At 38.1% G+C, this 23,672-nt stretch overlaps 2 long non-coding RNA genes across 2 annotated transcripts; one reads left to right on the forward strand and one right to left on the reverse strand.

The window, feature by feature from the left end:
* On the forward strand, positions 1-19,479 carry LOC122648969. The gene is made up of 4 exons (XR_006331151.1): positions 1-11; positions 2,575-2,577; positions 15,296-15,317; positions 19,412-19,479. It is a non-coding gene; the product is annotated as an uncharacterized LOC122648969 (long non-coding RNA).
* On the reverse strand, positions 3,612-20,661 carry LOC122648968. Its single transcript, XR_006331150.1, has 3 exons — positions 20,370-20,661; positions 10,005-10,014; positions 3,612-3,621 (listed from the first exon to the last, which is right to left on the reverse strand). It is a non-coding gene; the product is annotated as an uncharacterized LOC122648968 (long non-coding RNA).
* Positions 20,662-23,672: the final 3,011 nt, after the last annotated feature.

The raw sequence follows: 23,672 nt of genomic DNA on the forward strand, positions 1-23,672 counted from the left end.
TGGGCCCTCAAGTTGAATGGGCCTCTTAACTAAATGGGTCTGCCCACAGGTTTCAAATAGAAAAGAACCCACTTGGGGATGGGTCCATCCACCATGGGATTATAAGCCCATCACACGCTCCCTTAAATAAGTGGGACCCACAAATAGAATATTCCCAACTCAACTAAAATAGCCCGGGCGGTCTAAATCTTGACCCGCACTTCGAGGGCATCGAGGAAAAGGATAAATAAATAAGCCAAGGGCTAGAACTTACTTCTCCATTGCCATGGTGTGTCAATGGTAAGCCCGTATCATGGTCAAAAATTTGTAACTGGGTTTGACCACCAGTGAGAACAACTCACCAGCACGTGGCAGTGATAACCACACGTCATGGGGAAGAAATAATAATTAATTATGATCCGGGGTGCGGGTATAGCACCCTATCTTTGGCAAGCAAGATAGACTGGCCACTTTCCAATCCTTGGCTCCTGTCCTTATGTCAACAAGACGCCTTGTGCAATCCTTGCCCCTCGTTTCAATAAACTTATCTTTTACCAAAAAAAAATATTTGCCCGAGTTTGGGCGATCCCAATCTGTATCGGCCGATCCAATCCGATCCAGCCGATACCGAGATCACGAACCATGCTTGCCACCAAACAAAGAGACTATTAAAAACATGGAGAAAAATCTAGATGGAGGAACATATGGGCTGAGATATAGACTATTGAGTTTGACAATGGGCCTATCCAAGAGATTCCCATTTATCTATCTAAATGGTTCGAATGATTAGAGAGGCTGACCAGATGAAGGAAATATCCTCTTATTTGTGAGGTGTTGAACCTTAGCTAGCCCAAAGAAATTTAATAAGTGTCTTTACGTTAGCTATACTTCCAAATTCCAATCAATTCTGCCACCGTTTCTCTTGATCTTAGGATGCAAGATTCATATTTCAAGTATGATTTCAGGTTATCTCGCAATAAAGTTAGCACTGCTACACCATCCAAGCCTCACCCTTTCTCTAGCCGCTTTTGCCAACACGTTCGAACTAAAAAGGGTCCACGCCCACATCACAACCTCCGGCCTCGCCAATGACGTCCTCACCACTACCAGACTCTTAGCATTCACTGCCACTTCGGGCGATCTCAAGTATGCACAAACTCTCTTTGACCAAGTCGAACACCCTATACTTTTCATGTACAACTCCATGATCAGAGGCTTCTCTCAAAGTTTCGACACCCTATAATCCATTCATCTCTACATTCGGATGCTCCGTGCCCGTATCTCACCAGATAACTACACCTTCCCTTTTCTATTTCAATGTTGTTCGAATAAGTCGTTCGTCTTTCAAGGGCAACAACTCCATGACCATATTATAAAATTCGGAATCGATTATGATGTGTTTGTCCTAAACAACATGATCAGGATGTATTCAAATTGCCTAGAGCTTGATTATGCTCGTCGTTTATTTGAAGAACATTCTAGCATAGCCAATGTCGTATCTTGGACAATATTGGTTACTAGGTACTCGAATTCTGGGGATATTGAAGTGGCTCGCCAGTTCTTCGATCGGATGCCATATAGAAATACAGTTTCATGGACTACAATGATTATGGGCTATGCACAGATGGAGAAATGTGACGAAGCGAGAAAATTGTTTGAAGAAATGCTTGAAAGAAATGTGGTCTCATGGAGTGCAATGATTTCAGGATATGCAAAATGTGGGATGTGGAATGAGGCTTTGGAGATGTTCACAGAGATGGTTGGACTTGGAATCAAGCCAAATGAGTCTGCACTGGTGAGCACAGTATCAGCCTGTGTACAACTTAGAGCATTGGAACAGGGTGTGTGGCTACATGCTTATGTAGAAGATCAAAAGTTTGAGCTTAGTATGACCCTAGGGACAGCTCTGGTGGACATGTATTGTAAGTGTGGAAGTGTTGAGAATGCTTTCAAAGTCTTCAATGAGATGCCAGTAAAGAATGTGTTGTCATGGAGCTCCATGATAGGTGGTTTGGCCATGAATGGTTGTGGGAAGCAAGCACTGTCACTCTTCTGGCGGATGCAGATGGCAGGTCTTGCCCCAAATGGGGTAACATTCCTAAATGTGCTACATAGATGTAGTCATTCAGGATTGGTGGATGAGGGTCGTTGGATTTTTGATTTATGACTCGACAGTATGAAATTGAACCTCAGCTAGAGCACTATGGTTGCATTGTTGACCTACTTGGAAGAGCTAGCCTCATCAAAGAAGCTTTGGATTTTGTGGATTCCATGCCAGCTCAACCCCATGCTACCTTATGGGGTGCCCTTGTTAGTGCATGTAGAATCCATGCAACTTGGAGAAGAATTGGGGAAGCATCTTATCGAGTTGGAGCCACACCATAGTGGGAGATACGCTCTTTTGTCTAATATATTTGCAGCCGCGAGGAGGTGGGATGATGTGGAAACAGTTAGAAGATTGTTTAAAGAGAGAAGAGTTTCCAAGAACCCAGGGAACAGTATAATAGAAGCAACATGACCATTCATGCTATGTAATGGTATGGGATGCGTTAATGGGCAATTGTCTGATGAAGGCAGTTTTTGGCAATCATGGAGGCTGTGTTTTGATCATCAGAAGAGCAGGGATTCAGCAGGCATGTTAGATATATCTTCCCCAAAAGGACACAAATACATATGGTATGCACTTCCTAGATATGCCATCAGACTTGTAGTTGCTTTAGCGGCTTGGATCTTGACTCATTCACCCCAACCAGCCCTTCTGTATCTGGTATGTTTCCATCGATATTACAACCATCTAGTAGAAATAGAGCATCATGTTTACCATATCTAACTAGGATGTTTTTGCTTCATCTATTATTGGTCCCAGAATTGGCACCCAAAATTTTGTCTGGATAGAGATTTTTCTCTTACGTGGGTGATTTTCACCTTACTATACTCAACCTGACACCTTAAGCTGAAATTTTGAATTTGTTCTTGTCTTTCTAAACCCTTTTGTTGAGCTGCTTTTTTTAAAAAAAAGGGTGTACACAGTGCAAGAGGCTCCCGCCACTACGGGGTCTAGCGAGGGTCATAATGTACATAGCCTTACCCCTGCTTTTGTTGAGCTGTTTTTACCACTTGTATTATTTGTGTTTTTGATATATACTTTCAATATGCTCTATGTTCCATTTGTTGTATGTATGAATATGATGGACTTGATTTTTTTTACTCAACCATCAAATTTGTACCCATATTTTTCAGTTTAAAAATAGGGAAAGAATTGAACAAGTACATTAGGCATGTTATAATTTAAGACAAAGGACATGCTTTGTACTAAATCCTAGAAATTACAGGATTTGAGAAGATTAGAATTAGTAGTAATTTATGTGTTAGGAAAAATGCCAAAATCTCAACCATATTTCAATAGCATCTTATTAAGTTAAATTCCATAGCTAGATTAGTACTAGTAGTAATTTATGTGTGTTAGGACAAAATGTTAAAATCTAACCTAAAGGAAATTGATTTCATATTTTTATATGATTTCAATAATATCTTTTTAGGTTGAAATTCCATATTAGGTTAGAGATATTCTACTTCTATGGATAGCGAATGTGAGCTGTAGTAGCTATTTATTTCACCAAACTAATGGACCAGGAAGAAACACTTTCTTTTTTGGTACCCAAAAGTAAGTCTGTTTAGGCATTCCAAAACATTAGATGTTGAAAGGGCTCAACTGGGTCTTGATTCTACCATCTTGGGAGAGCCTCCTAGCCACTATAACAACTACAGCATTGCTACTGGGTGAACAAACTTACATCAGATCAGTTGAGTTGCATATTGGTAGTGTTGTAGGCCAATCAAGTGTATCCATTGAACTTTTTAAACCTTGCACAGAAGTCTGTTTCACAGCTTTACGGCTAGAGTTTTGCACTCACATATGACCAAAGATGTCCTTGTGGCCCTGAGCTTGGTTTCAAGGATTGGGTTCTAGAATTGGATTGGTCCCATCCAATCCTGATGTAGAATGGGATATCTCCTGATCCTTTGTTAGGATCAGACGGTTTAATGTGAATCCTAATTCAGGAGCATGATCACCACCATTGGATGTAGTTTGATCTTTTATTTTGGACTTTTGATTTGTACTTAACTAGGACGTGTTGTAACAATTTAGGCTAGATACATAGGATAATTTTAAAGTTGTTTTGAGTCTTTGTTTTAAGTGTCATATTGAGAGTAGTTTACCTTAATAGTAATAGTAGTGTGAAGATATTCTATTAGTTAGTGTCTTGTGTGGCACATTTTAAGGAGTTTTTATAGCTTGTGATTGTAGAGTTCCTGAATTTCAGGAATACTCTATACCAAAATTCTTGGGTTAGTTCACATATGATTTATGCAGGGAACATTGACACATACCATCTAAATCTGTCTGTTATACTGGAAGACAATTGATTTTGATAAAGTAATACCTTTTACTGGTTTAATTTTCTGATCTTAAGAGCAACAGTATGATGATTCACGTATGAAAATTTGTCTGTTTAGGCATATGCAATCGTTATGTAAAACAGCAACTCGTACTGAACAATTTTCTTGTTCATTTCTTCTGAACTTCATTTCCTGGTGGGTCCTTGTCTTTATTATGGTAACTGTATAGATGTATCCACTTGCTGCCTATCCTTGTCTTTCAATGCTCTGCACCTTATGTCTGTGTATTGTTTTTTATAACTTGGAAGTTATTGTCAGCTATGATGCATCAAATAGCTATAAATGCCCCTAATCCAAAGCTTTTAATAGATTTTGGTATTCTCTTTATTCATAAATTATTGATTGGCCATTTTTGGATGAGTTGTAGTCCCAAAATTAGAGGCTTTCCCTTCAACTAATGGATTATTGCATAAAATATTATCTGTATTAGTAATTACAGTTTGGGATGAAGTGTATGATGCAGGACATTTGGGGGCTGCTCCTACTAGTCCTAGCCCAGGCCCAATTAGATACTCCAAGGGATATCATCTCAAAGGCCCAAGCCCTACCAGCCCTGCATTTAGTTTATTTATATTTTATCTTTTATTTTTAGAGTTATTTGGCAGTTATTGCTGTAAAAGTAGTTGTTAGGGAGTTATTTTCTTCTTTTTCAAATGATGGTGTATATAGTTTGGTAAACCAACCCCATTAATTAGATTCACAAAACACGACAAGTTTATATTCCTTATTTGAATATAGAAAAGAATTGAATGGAAAGTCTGATCTACTCATCTCCATGCTATCCGCGTTGAAGGAATCTCTCACATCACATCAATGATAACTTTCAAAAATTCCAACAATAGGTAGAGGAGAGAATAAATTTTAAGAAAAAAAAACCTATATGGAGGTGGATCTTTTTCCCATCTAATTATTAGTTTACCATTTATGGACATATATTTCCATGATGAGAGAAAATGGATTCTATAAGTAGGGTGCCCACATTTTATTAGAAAAGAGCATATCATTGTAGGCCCCATGACTCATTATGTGAGAAGACGTAGGAATGGATTCCTACTCCGACTGTGTGTCATACCGAGATCTTTTGTCCCACCATTTATTTTTCCTTCCAGCTTTCTTGGTCTATTTTTTAAATGGTAGTATTATTATTTCATCAAAACATTGGTTACTATTATTTTCTTTTCTCCTTTCCGCTCCCCCATCATTTGAAAGAGAAAAAAATAACTCCCTAACAACTATTTCTACAGCAATAACTGCCCCCTAATAACTACTTTTACAACAATAACAGCCAAATAACTCTAAAAATCAAAGATAAAACATAAATAAACTAAATGCACGGTTGGTAGGGCTTGGGCCTCTGAGATGGTATCCTTTGGAGTATCTAATTGGGCATGGGCTAGGGTTAATAGGAGCAGCCCCCAAATGTCCTACATCAGTCTATGTTGGCTAGAATCATCTAATAGCTTTGACATTTGAGATATCAAGGACTAAGTCGCAACCAAATGACTAACCTTGGTGGATCCTGTGCAGTAATTCTGACGTACTTATATGGTAATAGCTAACCATATATGAGAATAGTCAGTTTTATTAGAACGGCACAGGCACACAGGTCCATTTTTCTCTGGGTTATTTTTGTAGTAGGTGAGCTATATATGGCAGATTAGATATCAACTATTTGTCAACTTTTTCAGGGACTTCTTTAAGCCTCCTTTTTATTAGAACAGGGAAAATGGTAGAGATGGGAGTTAATTAGATCAATTTTGCTTCCACCTATAGATGCTATCAACTTGTGTTGGCAATCAAATATTTCCAGAATATTTTCTTTTGAGTTTGAAGAAACACTATACTTGGACCTCTTGAACTGAAACTTTTTCTTTCACCACAAGTGAATGTAGGTGCCATTGACTTTGGGACCTATCGTTGTGCTCTCCTGGCTGAAAAAGGAACTCTCAGAGCTATGGCAAAGGACAAGGCAAAACCTCAACGAGAAGTCTCGTTTGCCAGAGGTTTAAGTTTCTTTATCTTCAGAGCCAGCCTGTACTGTAAATTTCCATCCAGATAGCTCTGTCCTTGTCAGAAGAACCTTACTATAGAAATAATAATTTAATGTTTATCAAATAGTAATTAACTTTCTGTTATTTGACTTTACCATATATTCTTGCCTTAACTGGCCCTAATCAGAGAAAATATAGACTATGCTCCACTGTCTAAGAGGACTTAGATGGAATACTTCAGAAACAATGTATATTTGGGATGGGCAATATAGCCTGATAGTTGCATATATCTTGATTGTGATGGAAGCACTCCAAAGCAACTTCTTAGCCCTTCCTTTGTGAAAGGACTACTGCAGTGAAAGAGCAAAAGCACATGGGGAGATTGGAGTGTTGACAATTGAAGAAACTAAAAAACTCAGGATGTTTGAACCAATCAGCTTGAAATGCACAATTTTCTTGAAAGAGCACAGGGGACAAGTATTTAACTAAAGAGGAGGATGGTCAGCTTGGCTATGCTTCTTGTTTATTTGAAGACCGTAACAGCACAGCTAAGGTTGTATTTTGGACTACATTGGTTATTGGGTACTTGAATTCAGGGGATATTGATGTGGCTCGCCAGTTCTTCGATCGGATGCCATATGGAAATACAGTTTCGACTGCAATGATTGTGGGCTATGCACAGATGGGAAAATGTGACGAAGAGAGATCTTATTTTTGAAGAAATGCCTGAAAGAAATGTGAACTCATGGGGTGCAGTGATTGGGGTGCAGTGATTTCAGTATATGCAAAATGTGTGTATGTGTGTGTGTGTGTGTGTTAGAGAGAGAGAGAGAGAGAGAGAGAGAGAGAGACCTTTGTCATAGCTGGAGAGTTGCACACTTGTAACTGGAAAGAAAGAGGGAAGTTTGACGGTTGTTAACCATCCAAAAGTTGCGGAGGAACCTAGGGTTTCAGTTTCTCTTACTGAACTATGGAACCTGAGTGCTCAAAGGTTTTTAGCATTTTACTCAACTCAAGTGAAACAATTGAATGGAGGTTTTTTTTTTTGGTTGAAAAAAAATAACCTAACTGTCCAATTTTGTTATGATTCAGGTGAAAAAACTGAGTCTTATTCTCGGATGAGTTGCAATCGATTTTATCATTTTTTACCCAAACCGAGTCTATATGATTCTTGATTAGATTTTTGAAAATGTTGACTCGACTTGGCCGACTGATCTCCTCAAAAACTAGTTTTCCAACCATGTTCCCACCTAAAAGAATAATAATAGTAACCAATGTTTTATTGAAATAATAATACTACCATGGAAAATATAGACCTAGAGAGCTAGTTGGAAGGAAAAATAAATGGCGGAACAAAAGACCTCGGTATGACACACAACCAGAGTGGAAATCCATTCCTACGTCTTCTCACATAATGAATCATGGGGCCTACATTGATATTCTCTTTTCTGATAAAATATGGGTTCCCTACTTATCGAATCCATTGTCATTCATCATGGAAATATATGTCCATAAATGGTAAACAAATAATTAGATGGTAAATTGATCCACCTCCATATAGGTCTTTTTTTCCTTAAAATTTATTCTCTCTTCTTACCTATTGTTGGAATTTTTTAAAGTTATCATTGATGTGATGTGAGAGATTCCTCCGATGCGGATAGCATGGAGATGAGTAGATCAGACTTTTTGTGGATCTTCTTAATGGGGTTTGTTTACCAAACTATATACACCAATGAATATGTGGTTGAATTATCAATTATGATGTTCACATGTGTTATTTTTTAATTAATATCTCGATGGATGAGGTGGGCTTGGATATATTTCCAATGTGGAATGTCATGCGTGTGTAGGGAGGTAAGGGTGTTGAGGGTTGATGTCTTGTATTTTGTAGCCTGGGTTGTCGCAATTTCTGAAGGACTTGAAAATTTTTAGGGTTTGCATAGGGTAATTTGAGAAATTGTATCTCTTTGTTTTCCTTATAAATTGATATTGATGGGGGGGGGGGTTAATTCTTTGTAAACACAAAGACATGAGAAAGAGAGCTTGAAACCTTTTCTCTATTGGAGTGATGTATTAATTTTGACGAAATGCTAAATAGTTATATTTCAACCTCAAATTCAATTATTTACCATATCATGTTTTCTAGTGTATGTTCATGCATCTCTTGTAGTTCAGTGCACGTACTCTCTTGCTCGTACTATTATTTCCATGCTTCATTTTGCCACATGCATGCACAATTTTGATTCTACTCGATCAAACTTGACATGTGAGCAAGTGACCTTGAGTTCTATCTATCTATAAATTGTTAGCCTACATGATTTACTATGTGGCAAATTTAGTCACCTTTCCACCATTTTTGTCAGTCGGTTCCCCTGCCCTATTCTAAAATTTTTATACTCCTGAAGTGTTTATGATACTTTTTGGAGCCAGAGCCATGTTGCTTTTCAGGAACCTCTCCTTTTAATAAAATTAAGAAGTCTCAACCCTGTAGTATTGCATTGCTAAAAGATATTCAGTCCTTGAAGCAATAATGTTTTTTTTTTTCTTTTTTGGGGTAGGGATGTAAATTTTGCGCTCTGAGCCCGAGCCCGCCCAAGCCAGCCCTGAGTCCGACATGGCCTTGGTTGGGCTTTTCAGCCCACATGATGGGCTAGGTTTGAGATTTCCAGGCCTGGTGTAAGGCTTGAACGGGCTTGGATTGAAACCTCAGGTTGAGCCCAGCTCTGTATATATATAGCTATAAAAATATTCAATTATAGGGAAAAGATCTCTACTTGGTGGTGTTTCCTATGCCCTCTCATAGGGCACCGTGAAAATGGTGCCTCTGCCCCTAAGTAGATACCCAGACATGCTCCCTCATTGGCCCAGAAGCTTGTGTAGAGACCATGCGACCAAGTAGAGATCTCTTGCCCATAATTATATCATACATACAATTTAGAAAACATGTCTAGACCTTAAATGGCAAAAATAGGGGTCAATCAGACCAACCCAGCCCAGACCGGGCCAATTAAGTCAATCAAGGCTGGATTGGGTTGGGTTGGGTTGAGTCCGGTAGGGATGGACCTGGGTTGAGCTAATGGTACGTAGGATTGGGCTGAGGTCTTAAAAAATCTAACCCAGCCCGGCCCAGTTGCACCTCCAGTTAGAATGAGTCTTCTCGATGGCATGGGAGCCAATACTCTCAACTAGGTGAATTTAAGTTGTTCGTTAGCATGATGTGAACGTATGGTCTGTAATGGCCTGGACAACAACCCAAAAGAAAATAAAGTAAATTTGCGGATCAAGAAGAGAGACACTATTGAGTATTGACAATACATTAGTAGTATTGGCTTTCATTGTCAAGTTTAAATGGATATAAACATATAGAAGAGACCAGTTCCAGTTGAGTCACGTTTCTGCCTTTATATATCCAACACTTACCATTAAAAAGAAGAGCCTTTTTCTTATCCTACTTCCATAAAAGGTTGAATTGAATACCCACGTGCAAAAAGGAAAATGATCAGTTTCAATGGAAGGAGAACACATTTCCATAATCCATGGATCAGAATTGGGTCAGACTATCGCACTCGTTACCGACAGTGCCCTCCTAGCAAGGGAGTCAGCAATGCTGTTAATCTCCTTTAGAATATATTCAAAGGTACAAGAATCAAAATAGGAAGACAAATACAGAATATCATCCAAGATAGGACGCAAATATAAAGGTGAGGCTTGATGTCGATGCTACAGAGGAGTTATCACGCTCTTGCAATCACTCTCAATGATGATGCATCTAAAATCCTCAAAGATGGCTTCAAGCAAAGCCGCTCGAATACACAATGCTTCACCCATTTCAGGTTCCTCAAATTGACATGGATTTGAAACCGCTACCAAACATCTTCCATTTGAATCACGTCCTTTGTAGCCGATTCCTCCTTGTTGGCTTCCTGGAACCACACTAAAAATGAAGTGCCTAGCTCTCTCTCTCACTGATTTTAATTGTTGCAACTTGCAACCATTGTATCCGACTTCGTACCTTTGTGGTTCTACGGTCTCTAACTAATTTCTTCTTTATTGTGTCTGTGGACTAAAGCTATTAAGGAATTTTTCTCCTCTCAGGTTCCTTGCCTGGTCAGGTTCGTAAGTTCTTCTCATAGGGAGGGCAGAAATGACGATCTCACCCTACTCGGGTAGTGTGTTTGGGCAGGGGGTGAGGTCATCATTTCGGATCCCCTATGAGAGGTACCTATGAACCTGACCGGGCAGGGAACCTGAGAGGAGTTAAGTCTGCTATTAAGTAGTTGGAGTGAAACCTTGCATTGGAAGATTCGAAACGGAGAACCCTCATTCGCCCGATTAGTACACGGGCATTGGAGGGGAACCCTCTCCCATCCATTATACATAGTTCTAAAGAGAGATTTTATTTTTGGTAAACAGTTCTAAAGAGAGAAATTAAGAACCACCAAAAGGAAAGAGTTGTGTAGAGTATAATTCTACTAAAAAGAGCTATAAATCATGATAGAAGTATTAAATACTTATAATCAATTGGTTACAATTGGAAAATCAGATTTTGACTCGGGCAAATCACCTAAGTCGAATAAAAAAACATGAAACCTAGTCAAGAGTCATGAAGATTTGCTTAGGTTTAAGAAATGATTACACCAAGTCCAAGAGCCTGTCCGAGTTTATTGAGTTGGTGTTTTTGCTTGAGTCATGTGAAACTTATTGAGTCTGATTTTTTTTATTAGGCCATATACCATTTTATAGATCATAAGTTTGGTCTCAAACTAAACAAAACCCTAGAAGTATTATTTGTTGTCTTCAATCTTAACCCATTTTCTTCTTCTCATTGTGAAGCAACATAGCAATATAGCATTAGTCTCTCCTCACTTGGAGAAGCATAAGAAGATGTTTTAAAAATATGGAAAAAAATGAATGATTCACCCGACTCATCATATTTTGAAAAGAACAAGTCGAATCGAAAAACCAAGTTTTCCAACTATGGGTTGCAATGGATCTATGCCCTAATCAATGAAGTGGCCCCAACCAAGGAATAGATTCCTAAGAAAGTAGCATATGAGCACAAGGTACGAGATGAAATCACCAGTAGCTTTAATGGTGTCAAAAGGTGGCCACACATTAAGTAAAAAGAGTGGTAGTTGCGGGTCAACTTTCACTTCTCCGTCCCAACTCTTATGCAGTTATGAAGTAATACATCTAACTTCCATTCACATAAAAGGGAGAAAAGAAAAAGTTATCAATAGCATAAGATGAGCCATCGAATTCTTTTCACAAGGGCATCGCCCATCAAATCAATAGTATGTCATCATGTAGAAAGTCGATAAGCTTTATAGACTAGGTTGGATTGGAGGGTTTTACTTAAAAGTTTAAACTTAAAATTTTAAGATATTAGGCGGAAATAACTCCTCAAGTATATGTAAATACCCACGAGTTGAACAAACTCATGTAGAACTATATATAGCTCTATAATTCTCAATATCTCAACATTCCCTCTCACTTGTAGTTTCGACATTCCTGATTTTACAAGTAGACAAACAATTTAAGAAAAATAACAAATAGACTTAAGCTCTAATACTAAGATGGAGTATTCAATCCACGACCATGAGCTCTCTAATAACAAGACTTGTCTAACTGTGATGGGATCAATTGACCCAAGTGGGCTATTTTTGCACTGGTTAATATTGATTGATTCCTTACAACTCAAGGGGTAGGGGAAAAGGATAGGAACTCTGTAAATAAGTACAATAGGCATGGGGCCCAAATGTTAAGAAACTTTGAATCTTTTGACACAAGGTGGTGATGTAATCAAGGCAAACTGAAAAGATAAAAAAAAACCACACCCATAAGGCCTGCTATGGTGGAGCAGCCCATGTCCCCCTCCCTCCTACCCTCACCGCCTCTTTATGCCGCTACTATAATTCAAGCTTCCAAATACAATATGACATGTAAACGACTCTCTCTTCCTCTCTCTCTCTCTCTCAGCACTCTGCCCTTATTGCACGTGCAGTGTCAGACACAGCGAGGCGTGCAAAGACTGCCTTATCCTTGTTCGAACGCCTTGCTTGAATAAAGGTAAGGCAATCTTTGCACGCCTCACCGTGTCTGGCGCTGCACATGCAGCGTGGGTAGGATGCTGCCCAGGAGCCTTTTCGCTCATAGTTATGTCATGTGTAAATAGTCTAAAGGATACCAGCTTTATCATATCTCACTTTATAGATAGATTGGAACGCAATGTTTTGAAAATGGACAACTTCACCGTCCAATATTTGCACATGGACATCATGTTGCAGAATTGGACCATCCAAATTGATACACTACCTCTCTCTGATGGTAACTCATCTATTCTCTAATATTATTTGGAACATTTTGATTAAGTTTAATCAAAACAAAATCCGGTTTCGGCTTTAATTAGACGTCGATAATCAATCTTTGCAGTCACATACATGTATTTAGGAATCAGTATTGGATCAGACTGTCTGTATCGATATCGATAGCTGGTTAATATCTGATTGGTGGTACAAAAAAATGGAGGAGAAAATTGTCCAATACAAGTCGATACGATTGATATGTACATATCACTATATCAGAATCAATATCAGTTTCGCCGGTGACCGATACCTCAAAGACTCAAATAAGGTGGAGGCTCATATATTGCTTGTTAATTGAAGTTTGGAAGAATGTTACTTCCAGCCTTTTTGGTTAAGCAACATATCATTATCCAGCCCTAATTTTAGAAATGGTTTTAGCTTCCTTCTTGTCTCTTAGATTAATAGATTTTGAAAATGGGCCCCTTAAGGATGTGACTTATCTTTCAATGTTATGTTAATTAAGAAAAGAATAAATTAAAAAAAATTGGATAAATGGATTAATCACGGGTCATAGTGTGAAACCTGAATATTAGGCGGATAAAATTACAAGTCGAGTCAGGTTTTGTCATAGCATGTACATCAAATTCAAATGCATAAATAATTAAAGGAAAAAAGAACTTTGTCCGGGAGTGTGACCTATGCCAGTACTCCCATAAGTTTATCTCTCTCCTCCTCATATGAAAAAACACCTCTGCCCCCTTGTTTTGAGGAGGAGAGATATAGACACATGGGAGTGGTGGACAGAAAACTAGTTCCCATAATTAAATAGGGGAGAGATAGGTATGCTAGCGGTATACTATATGCAAGCATCGTATGTGTCTATCTCTCTCTTTCATCTTTTAAAATGATTCCCTTACCCCTAAAAGAGAGGAAATAAGAGATAGACAAATAGGGTGTAAGCATACGATATACTACTAGTGTACCCAGTCTTTTCCCTAATTAAGTATAGGAAAAAAGATCTCTATCCGGGAGTGCTGGCATAGAGTGTGGCCTATGCCAGCACTCCCATTTCAGGTTTAAAAAAGTCACAATTTGAAATTCTAATTAAAGGCAAAATACTCTTTTTGGTTCCTTTTGGTATTTTAGGTACAAACTCTTTTTAAGGTCTGCCATCAGAGCAAATCATCTCCTTTGAAAAGCTTTCATAACTTAAAGCAAGTTCCCCCTCATCATTTCCCAATAAGTATCCCTGCCTCTCTCTCTCTCTCACACACACCCTTTTAAAGTTTTTGTTTTTCCGAAGAAGGGTATATTACAATAATGCCCTTAGACTCTTTGAATGTGCAAACCCAATAGGTTTATCTAAACACCATTTTAACTTTTAAGGTTGTCTCATAGGTGTTGACCCAATGAAATATATCATATCCAATGTATGGCCCAAAGAAAAATTAAATCATTTAAGAACTTCAAATTAACTATTGATTGACTAGGAATGCCTATAAATATATTTATTTCACAACTAGGGGGTCGGGTCCTCATGTAAGTGCATGCACACACTTGATAAAGAGGAATTAAAATATCAAAGGACGACCAGCCATACTACAATAAAATCTATCCTTAGATTTGATTAATAGACATGTAAGAGAGTGTGAGTTTACTTCTATCATAGTTTTAGGTTAGGTATCGGGTATCGGATCGGTCAATTCATATCAATATCGACCAATACATGCTTCAAGGGAAGGGAAATAGTTAAAAAACAAACACATACACATATTGGGTATCTTGAGGAGAAAAAATGTTCAATCCAACCCGATATAGCTGATCTGTATCTATATTAGTGATGATCGGTATTGAACCCAATATCATGTATTAAAACCCTAACTTCTATAGGAGATTCACACTTTTACAAGTCTTAACCTAATATAATTTCATGCACATTATACTTAATCATCATCTTTATAAGTTTTGAAAGTAAATCTCCATAAAAGACAAATTGAGCAATATGAAAACATAATATGACATGAATAGATTAAATAAGAATTATCTCTTTCATGCATGTCAAGTATTATATCTCAATATCTTTTCTTTCTCTCTCTTTCTCTTAACTAAGAAGCATCTCCTTCTTTAAAAAAAAGAAGAAAAATCTTAGTAATTTAGTTGATGATCATTTGGAGCTCTTGACCCGTAGAGTTAGGATCCCTTCCTTCCATGTCACCTTTAAAGGGGAAAAAAAAAGTATTTTGATCATTGATATTTAAAATTAGGAATTGACTAAGACAACCAGTGATGCTAGTTCTTCACTTTGAATGTAACATGCAAAACTATCCCTACAAGGCACTTCCATAATTTTCTTTGTTTAACACAAACACAAAAAAACCTTGGCTTGGAAATAGTACCCCATATGCATCCAAAGCTCTCACAAATGGGTCATAGATCTAAGTCTTCTTGTTCTTCATATTTAGAATATTTTAATTTATCTTCTAACAGTTTTTATGATTTTACCTTAATACACCATGAGGTACTCTCTTCGGACTCATATGTTGTAATATTTGATGGTAGTTACTGTAAGGAATCTAATGAGGTAGGTGGACATCAATTATTGTTTGTGACAAGAATTTTGTGATTGTCATTTTGGACTTTGAGTATTCAGGGGGTGCCCAGGAGGCAAAGGCAAGAGGACTATCCAAAAGATTGCAAGAAGCCAAACAATTAGGTGCATAAATCGTCAACATCTGGACTGACTATCTTAAACTGATGGAGATTTTAGATATATGGACAAGAGAACGGCCATGGCGGTTGTTTACTTTCATTTTGTATATCGAAATGATAATGAATGATTTCACTATGGTTAATATAGTTAAGCAAGATCAGTGCATCACCTCCTTGGCCCATGGCTTAGCAATAAATGTAAGGAGTGAAAAACTTTGTTTAAAATTAGGTGATGTTATGTCTTTCCGTTTCTCTTAATAAAATATTTTATTTTTCATAAAAAAAATGTTTTGGAAAGCAACTTCCCCTCTCCACCCAAAAAACAGAAGTTTATTATGCTATTACTCGATAGCAGTAAATTCAATTTATTTCACCTCTATATATGTTCATGCATCTCTTTGTAGCCCTTACCCTATTACCGTAATCATGATTCTTTTGATGATTTCTTTTTTCATTTGACCAATTGAAATTCAATGAAGACAACTGCATGTTCAATTGGTTGATGGTTTGTCGATAGAGTACAAGCTCTCAGGAGGTCATGCATTTGACTCTCCTGACTTCACCTTGTGCTGTAATACGCCAGTCACCCCCGCATTTTTCCCCCTCCCTCTTGTAGTTATTGCAAAAACCACGTTGGACAATTAGATAGACAAAAACAAACTAAAATTCAATTGCAAGGGAGATTGAGCCACAAAATTTGGGACCCATTGAAGTTGGCATGTGGTAGATGATATTTGATGTGTGAGATGACCTTTCATAAACATCTTTTGGATGTCTCAAAAGTTAGGTTTAAGTAAGTGAAACTAGCATACCTATCAAAAGAAAAAAAAAAAAACGTGGAACTACCAATGGGATTGAACCCTAGAAATCCAAGTAGAACTACCTTTTGTCTGCGGAGAGTTTTCTTATTTCATTGATGTTGTCTTATCCTCTAGCCCCAAAGCAATGGGGTTGGGGTGTGTTATCTTGAGATAGCAGAGGAAGAGCCGGTTGGTTTCTTCTGATCACTTGGTGCTTATGCTTGCTTTAGTTGAGGAAGCTCTTGCTCTGAGATTGGGTCTTTACACAACCCGTCATGTTGGACTGTCACATATCTTTGTGAAAGTAAGGGTAAGACTGCGTACACATGACCCTCCCCAGACCTTGCAATGACTGGAGCCTTGTGCACTGGGTATGCCCTTCACTTCTTACCAAAAATAGTTACCCTCATCAGGACCTTTTTGAGTCCTTCTTGAGGATCTTCTTAAGATTGTAATCAGTTTTTACACATACACAAAAAAAAAAAGATTTTTATTTACTTTTAAAACTTTGTAAAATGAATACGACCCATAAATCATTACTTTACACATCTAATTAATTCAATCTACATAAGGTACTAGATTTGACTTTTACTAAAATACTAACTAGAGTAGTTGGAATTCATGAATACTAACATAAGTACTGGTGAGTATTGATTAATTAAAAAGACAAAACAAGTAGGAACTGTTCAATAAATATCAAATTCATGAAGCCTTCATAACTCATTTTAATGGAACAGATTATAACTCATTAATCACACGAGTAGAAACCACATCAATGAGAAGATAGAAGACAAATTGTTCAGTAGGAAACCCATAAGTTATCTAAAAAGAGAGAGAATATCAGTGTAGGCACCATGTCTTATCATGTGAGAGGCTTGAAAATTAGATTTAAAAGAATGGACTCGGGATTAAGATTTACTATTCGTCAATTTAGATCCAATTCTAAACCAAAGTTGGTCTAGATCGTTCAGGAATCAGTTGGAATCGGCCAATGGATGCCCTAACCCTAGAAATTATGTACTGGTCAACTGATCCAAGCTGAAATCAGGATCAGCTTCAATTGATTCCAATCTGAATCAGCCAATCCGATTGTTGGATCCCAATTCTTAAAATGTTGCTTGGGAAGGAATCTGTCACTCGAGGTGTTGAGATCTTTACCTAAAAAAAAAAAACTTTTCCTTCATCCATGGAGAGGGTTCACACACCATCCTAGGGTCTTAATTCCCCTCCCTATAGTATAGGTCTGAAAAATGCCCCTGCCCGATCCTATTTCGGGCAATCCGTATAACTATCGGACATAGGCGATCTCGATACTTGACCGATCCCGTATCAATGGAGAAGTACAAATAAGGGGTAAACTTTTCAGAAACCAAATTTTATGGAATACCAAGGGCAAAACTATCCGATATGTGCTGATCCACACCATCTGTGTTGATATCATATCGGTTTCCAAGCTAATCGATCTCTTCTATAAAGATACCCTGCACTTACACAGTGCCCCCGAGTTGGGATCAGCTATTCACATGGGGAGCGGTGGGAACAAATCTGAACACTCCTTGGGACATGGGTCCCAAGGGTTCAGATCTATCCCCACCGTCCCGAGTGGGGAGCAGATCAGGACTCTGCCCTCGAGCTCGACGGTGAAAGAAAGTTCCTTCACCATAAAAGAAAGGAAATTGGGTCCAACTAAAACAAATATTGAAGGGATGTAACTTGCAATAAAATAAGGGCAATTTGGTCATTTAAATAGGAGCCGCACTAGTGCACTATCCGCAATCCACGATCTTTCGGCGTAATTTAAGATCATCACGAGGCCGGTTTGGGTTAATAACCGAAGCAAAATGGGGTTTTTTGTATTCTTAAATTTTCAAAAAAAAGAGAAAAGTAAAATGGAGTGGGCCCAACACCACTCCACCATCATCCATCTACTGATCTACTCTAATCAGATGGCCCACCACCACTCCACCATCGTCCATCTACTGATCTACTCTAATCAGAAGACTATACCACTCTTCCCCATTATCAAAACAAAAAAACCATACCACTGTTCCCTCATTCTCCCTCTCCCCCTGTACTGCTCTGTACGTGCTTTCGAAAAACCGCGGTTCTATCTCTCTCTGAACTCTGAAGTCTGAACCCTCAAGTTTCTCAGTTACGTTTCCCACGATTTCATTTTCTACTTCTGGTACTGTCATTTCTTCATTTGTTATTTTGTTTTAAATTTTTTCTTTTCCATTTTAGTTTGGGCGAGTTTGGTTGCAAGTGAAATGGGAAAGGGAAACGAAGGGAAGGGAATTTTTTTTCCCTTTAAAGTCGTTTGGTTGCAAAGGAAGTCAAGTGAAATTAATTTTGTTAAGTCGTTTGATTGTCTATGATATTGATGTAAAATCAATGTAAATTTTTTTTAAATTTGTAATCCAACCCACTTTACTAACTTTCACTTATTAAGGCACTTATTAAGGCTCTTTCTTAATAATTTATGAAAAAGGAACGCTAACCGGTGCTACAGCACAGTGTGTACCTGTGCTTTGGCATTGCCGTGCAAAGTGGCCGATACACCCCCTGAAAAGGCAGAAAGGATGAGGGGTGCGCCGGTCATTTCAAACTTTTGTAATATATAACAAAATTTTAATGAATTTGAAATACTTTTTGAAAACACATCATATCCACCCCATTGAGACCCATAACATTTACACACAAATGTGCATGGGCAATTAGAGAGCCTCTAAATTCTAACAATTTGGATGATTACGAGAGGGCATTGCACATCAATGGGAGAGGGGGATATTATCGGACATTCATAAATAAATTGGTAGACATTTATAGTCATTAATGACCATTGAAGCAAAACCAAATTGTAAATTCGGGCCTACTGATTCAAAATGCAAACATTCAATATGCCTCTTTTGCATTTCTCTAACCTTGTGTGGAAGAGAAAAATAAAATGATTTCCAATGACAAGCTGGATAAAGGAAATTATATCTATAACCAGTTGGATTTTTCCTCAATCAACCAAATAGTACAATTTGCTTACAAAAAAAAAAAAAAAATCCAAAAATGGCCACAAACAAGACCAGCCTCAATGGCATGTCTGTGTCAGATTGCAACGTCAAGTTCCTAATTGAAGTTTTCCAACTACAATGTGAGCACTATATACAAGGGCAAGGAATAGAAACTAGGATCAAATACCATATCCAAAGACCAAAATTAAGCTCCATAGGAAACACAAATGAAACTCAATGAGTGAGCGAAACATCATAAATCCAAAGTGCAAACAGTTCCATACTTAGCTAACAATGTTGTATCATATTTAGCTAACAATGTTGTATATTATGCTAACTCAGCTGTAGGTTCCCAACCCCACATCAATGTCTTTGCCAAAGTCAGATCTGAATCCATCATTAGCCTTAGAGTAACAAACATAAAGAGTTCCTTGAGTATGCCAGTGAACACAATGAAGGCAACCCCTGCTCCAAAGACTCCTTTCCTCAAGATCTCGCAAGAAGAATTTTTTTTTTTTTTTATGAGACGCAAGAAGGAGGTTGGTCCCAAAAAACTGTCTTGTATATGGTATGGTAGGCATTCCTCACAGAACCCGCAAGCAAGCAAATTCCGTGACAAAAAATGCCAGCCTGCGATGGACAAATCAACATTATATTTAATGGTTGGAGCAAAGAAGGAGAATATTACTAATGTCATGGAATGGAAAATTAAAGCATTGGGCAGATACAGATCAAAGAGAGTTCAATTTGAAAATTTATCCACCATTAATAAGTGCCAACATCCTAAATTTCATCAAGCAAATCCAAATATGCTACAAGGGAACCTTCTCCCAAAAATAACAGAGTACAACCCCCCCCCCAATAAATAAATAAATAAATAAATAGCAATCAATTAATATAATAATCAGTTGAGTCCAATAAATAACAGCAAATCTAAGTATACTACAAGAGGCATAGATTATCTGCTTTCCTTTTATTCTCTTCCCTTCTGGTTCACACCAATTTCTTGGTAGAAAAGGAGGGGTTTTGTGGGGGTGGTGGTTAAGATGGGATATCTGATCGATTTATGTCTTTAACCTTATCATATGATTAACATTATGGGATTGCTTCTTTCACAGCGACTGTCCTAAGAAAGGCATAGACTCCTATAATTACCATCTCTTTCATATAAACTTTAGCCAAGGCTCGTATAACCAAGTTGTGAGTATTTGTTACACTCTTATCTCTCCTAAGACAATCCCATGCATTATAAAAATTTTGGTATGCTAAGAGGGCTTCATCTTCAGATGTTAAATCTGGGACAGCATCAAGGTCTAATGGTTTTGAGTAACCTAAGCGCAGTAAAGGGTGAAGCCAAGAAAACATCAAACGACTAATGAAACTGGCTCGGCATAATTCTGTCCGATATGTATCACACTTTTCAATAAGCGGTTCAGATAAACTCTGGTCTGATCTGGTCTGGTCTGAGACGCAGTCTGACTGAAGTGTATGAAAGCACAAACAAGAAGCATTAGCTTGGCAGGCCATGACACAATGTCTAAGGTACAAATTGTTTGCATTTTTTACCAACACTTCCATATTCAGTGCAGTCCCCAGTAATGAGAAGGAGACCCACCAGACTATAACTAGAACTCTTACCCATCTGATCCTCTGAAAAATCAAGGAAACAGCCAAAGATATCTAAACCAGTCCCCTAAGAAAATCAGCCACCCAACTCAAATTCCCAGATTCATCATTTCTATCCAATACATCCCACGCATCAGAAACAATATATGCAGAACTAATGACAGCACAGTAGACTGAAACAGCTACAAAAAATAGAGATTTTCCAATTCCAAGTGTAAAATCACAAAACATTTGCATGTGATTAAAATCCATTAAAACTATTTACTAACTTAAAAAGTAAGAGAGAGAGAGAGAGAGAGAATATTACAGAAGTGGCATATAGTGAATACTGCAGACTGGGTCATTAATTGGTCCTTAGGGACCCTCTGCCTCCGGCATTTCATTAGATTCTCTTTTCACAATCAGATAGCTTTTCTGGGTTTTTCTTTCCTCTGAGTTTCTGGCTTTCTGAAGTAACAAAGAAGCCTTTGGAAATGCCTTCTCCAACCACAGCTACTATTCCGCAGCTCACTACTACTTACCTTTCTTGTTTTAGGAGATAAGATCTTAACTCCTATATGGAGAATCTCCTGATGATTCTCCTTTATCCCCCAACCCAACTGGACTCTCTCTCTCTCTATCCTTAGTTCCAGCCCAATTTTGAGGCTTAAAACTAGGGTCTTCTTAGGGTCTCTGTCCCTCTTAAAGGTGTCTAAATAAGGCCATTCTAGACCTTCATGTACCACTCACCCATAGCAACTGCTGATTGCATCCTCAGTCTCCCTTACAGCAACTGCTGATTGCATCTTATGTAAACTTTGCCGAAGGTAGAAATGGATCTTGTAGAGATTCCCTATGATAAGTAGGTTCCCTGTCATCTGCGTAACTACAGGTCATATTCTGGTGTTGTATCTTGGATTTGAAGTAAGGCTAATTCACAAGTCACAACTATGCAACTATGAAGATGGCCCACAATAGGATCACTCACACTTACAACAATCATTGTACTCAGTTTCAGCAACTGGGACAACATTAGAACCACCTAAACAGTAGGTGAATAAGCTCTTTCACACCCGACTATATACATATATATATATATTTCCCTAAGACTAAGGACTGTCCACAACATAAACAAAACCGTCAACCTTAGACCTATCAGCAGGAGATGAGACAACTTAGCACTTAGAGTGCTTGGATGGAACTGATGTTCCAGTCTAGAGTTCCTGTGATTGGAACAACTCTTCAAAATTTCAGCCAAAATAAATGGTAAGGAAGAAATTCTACCCTATACACCTTTATAAACAAACAATTATTGGTTGAATCGCTGTGAAAGAAAAAAAAAAAATACCGCATGTAAAATTCCAGCGAATCACCAAAATTAGAAACAGCGCTGCAAGTTAAACCACCCCCGCCCTCCCCAAAGAACAAAGAATAGCAGAAACCCAAATAAGAGAGCCTTTACAATAACTAAACACCCCTCCCAAGTCCAAGCAAGACAAAATTCCAAATGGCTCATCCAAACAAAGATTGAATCAAATAAATCTCATAAACGTGTATGGCAATGATACGGTACGTGTTTAATACGATTGCACTGTAATACGGGCATATATTCATTATGCAACAGACATGTACACCTAACAAACACAATAATATGCAACTGAAAATTTGATTAGTTTGAGAAAAATGGAGGAATAAAGATAAAGATCAATTCTAATAATTTCAGTGTGCACAAGACACTCCAATCCTTCCTTACCATTACCAGCTAAAATCCCGAAAACCATAACCATTAGTAGAGAAATAAAACAGCCAGCTACAAAGAATAAATAGGAAATGCTAACAGCTTGTTGACCCACCCTAATTCCTTTATGAAGGTTCCAGGTGTTGCATCAGGAAATCTGATTTTGGGTTTATCACCAGGTTTTAACTTTTATCAGTAATTGGCACAAAACTTCTATACTCAGGGTGGGAAGACATGGAGATAGGCGGCCACTTTTTCTTAATCATTATGTATGTGTGAAGTTTTTAAATTATGAATCATCAACCTTGACTAGGAAATGGTCATTGCAAAGATGGTAACATTTTACTTGCAGCTCTATTCTACTTATCGGCCCTCCTTTCTCATAGAAGGGCAGTCCACATCTAGAGTCTCCTACGGCACCATTTTGGATTGTTAAGGAAATGGATATATGATTTGTATTTCAAATTCAATAGTCCGATTGACCAGGTCACTACCCTACCTAGCTATTGTAAGCTTATCTATAACCAACTGTGGTTATCCAATTGTAACAAATACATATTCAAATTCAAATACAAGTCTATAAGAACTAACGCAAACCCATCTTGAAGGGTAAGCGAGATTCACACAAACTCAATTTCTTCATTCTTAACATGGTATCATCCACTAAGTTCTGATCCAAGGATTTTGAATGTCCACCACATCCTCATCCTCCTCTATTTCTGCCTTAACGCCTTCAACTATGGCTTCATCTTCTACCTTTGCTCCTGCGTTCCAACATCTTACCTTGAAGTTAACCTCTGACAACTTCTTGTTATGGAAAACACAGTTGCTTCCTCTGTTGCGCAGTCAAGAACTCATGAAATACATCGATGGCACCCTACCATGCCCCATCGAAACAACAATTCCTGAAGGCTCTACCATTCCTATTCCCAACCCAGCCCACTCTGAATGGATACGCAAAGACCAGCTCGTTATGAGTTGGATAATTTCCAGCCTCTCTGCAGAAGTATTACCATACGTCGTTGGTCTCGCCACAGCAACAGAGGTTTGGGAAGCTCTTCAATCTGCCTTTGGGACTCTCT

This window comes from Telopea speciosissima, chromosome 1 (assembly GCF_018873765.1).
Source record: "Telopea speciosissima isolate NSW1024214 ecotype Mountain lineage chromosome 1, Tspe_v1, whole genome shotgun sequence".
Taxonomy (NCBI): Eukaryota; Viridiplantae; Streptophyta; class Magnoliopsida; order Proteales; family Proteaceae; genus Telopea; species Telopea speciosissima.